This window comes from Gymnoscopelus microlampas, assembly GCF_963454915.1.
Source record: "Gymnoscopelus microlampas genome assembly, chromosome: 24".
NCBI lineage: Eukaryota > Metazoa > Chordata > Actinopteri > Myctophiformes > Myctophidae > Gymnoscopelus > Gymnoscopelus microlampas.
The window spans coordinates 3,992,615-3,995,470 of NC_139961.1; positions in this window are offsets into that span (position 1 = coordinate 3,992,615).

Consider the following 2,856-nt stretch of genomic DNA (forward strand, 5'->3'; position numbering starts at 1 on the left):
TAGACGTATCTATCTATTGATCTCATGTCAGGCTGGACCCTACACTACAGCTGCCTTTAAATCATGTTATTCCATGGCTTTTTGACCCAGATTGAGAGAGTTGTGCCTGTATGTTTAGATGTATTTTCATTGTGGTTGCTTGCTACTAGACTTTACTAAGATCCTAATAGAAAGGCTGTTTTGTGATCTTGCAAATCTGCTGCAACCTATTAGACTGTACCTAGCCCGTCACTGTCAGTAGCCTATGGTACAGTGGAGTAAAGTAACTAAGTACATTTACTCAAAGGTGATATTTTTTGGTTTATACAAAACGTTTAAACCAAAATCATGATTCAGTGGGTCTCCCTGTCTCTCCAGCTCTTTAATAAACACAAAATAAATGTTCAGGTGGGTTGCAAAATGTCAGCCAATCAGGAGAGGAGAGTATCCAATTGTATCATCTTCATTATTGTAGTGTTATTCTAACCAAAGAAAATCACTTACCTTACCTTTAATTTGTAGATTAAACGCACACAGAAAATAATATATAGTACTGGTACTGTACATTACAAGACCAGGACATACTACTATCTCCACATCACTTTTTTATAACTCCACTCGAGCTGTATGTGGGTAAAGTGATGACAATATAAGAACACATTCAAGTATCTGACAGTGTATAAAGTCAAGTCACCATACCAACTTTGATGAAGCAGTGCTGTGTTGTTTGAAAAACATTTTAAAAATATCTTTTCATTTTATCATAGTTGCATCTGGCCATGTACCTAGCTCTGGTCCATAGCCTAGATTAGAACATTGGTTCTCAAAGTGGGGTCCGGTGACCCCCAGGGGTACTTGAGGGGGTTCCAGGGGGTCCCCAGCTAAATGATGGATAGGAACCAAATGGACCCTCATATGGGTCTGTAACTCTGAGAGTGTACAAATGGAACCAAATGGACCCTAACGGGTCCATTTGGTTCCATTTGTACACTCTCAGAGTTAAATCTAACATTGATTTTACTATATAAATTGGGGTCCCAGGCATAGAAATGCCATTAAATGGGGGTCCGTAGCCCTAATGCATGTCAAACTGGGGGTCCTTGAAATTAAAATGGTTGAGAATCACTGCTAGAGCCGTACAAATCTTCTCTTATGGGGGGTCCCTAGCATATCTTTTCAAATGGGGGGCCGCGGACTAATAAGTATCAATTTGGGGGTCCTTGACATGAAAAAGTTTGAGAACCACTGGCCTAGAAGGAGTTCTCCTTAAGGCTATGGACTTTCGATTCTTGCACAGCCTCTCGTCTGCAGTAGAAATAAAAAATACTCTTTCGCTGCTCACCAAAACAAAGAGGGTTTTATGGAGTTGAAAGCCTGCTCTACTTAATTAATAATGAATTAATTGCTCCCGATGAGCAGGTTGGTGCCTTGCATAGTTTCCTCCGCCATCGGTGTATGTATGAATGTGTGTGTGAATGGGTGAATGGCACAATCAATGTAAAGCGCTTTGGATAAAAGCGCTATATAAATGCACCATTTACCATTTACTCTACTTAGCCCCCCACCTCACGTCTAAAATACACTTTTTGGCCAAAATGTTAAATATTTCACCGGAAGGAAAACATTTTTTTTGTGACTCCGCTGTGCCCTCTACAATTCTTGTCAATAGAATAATTCCATTGACCCGTTGATGATGTACCCATGATGTATGTATGACGTGTTGAACTGACTGTCATCGTGTCCATTCTGTATCCAGCGTTGGTGAAGAGACATCACGTGACTCAGTGAGGACGATCATCACAGCCCTACTTCTTACAGTGGTGTAAAGTAACTAAGTACATGTACTCAAGCACTGTACTCAAGTACAATTTTGAGGTATTTGTACTTCACTTGAGCAATTCCAATTTCCAATACTTTTTACGTCTACTCCACTACATCTCAGAGGCAAATATTGTACTTTTACTCCACTACAATTATTTGAAAACTTTAGTCACTAGTTTCTTTGCAGATATAAATGATTACATTATAAAACATATACATTAACCACTTTAGTCCTATTTTATACCTAGGCTATTTGAAAATAGCAGATCTACAAGCTCACAACACGTCGCATCGAGACGCATTGTGAGCTTGTAGAGCTGCTATTTAAAAAAAAAATCAGTACTTTTACTTTTTGTACTGTTAAGTACATTTTGATACCAATACTTTTGTACTCATACTCAAGTAAATTTTGAACACCAGAATTTTTACTTCTTCAACATTGCAGCATTGATACTTTTTACTTAAAGGTAGGGTAAGTGATATTTTTTGGTTAAAACAAAAAGTATTTTGTTAAAAGGTTAAAGCACTATATTGTGATAGTAATCATTACTATAGAGTGTTTGTTCAGTAACAGGAGTCTCCCTGTCTCTCCAGCTCTTTAATAAACAGAAAATACATTTTCCGGTAGATGTCAAAATCTCAGCCAATCAGGAGAAAGTACCCATTTTTAAGCTTCATTTTTAAGCTTCATTTTTATAGCGTTCCAGTTCCAATTTTGTCTGCTCATTTCTTAGTGTCATCACTTCCAATTCCACTTGTTTAATCTATATCCTGATTGAGTTCTCTATCCTGATTGGATAAAATTGGAAATGAAACTGAAACGAAAATGCATTTTCTGTTTTATAAAGAGCTGGAGAGACAAGGAGACTCCTTTTACTGAACAAACACTCTATAGCAATGAGTACTATCACAATATAGAGCTATTTAACACTTATTTTAACCAAAGAAAATCACTTACCCTGCCTTTAAGTAAAACATTTGAGTACTTTTTCCACCACTGACTGACTGTGAGCACGTCTCTCTCTCTAGGCAAACAGGAGACAGCGTCCCATAATA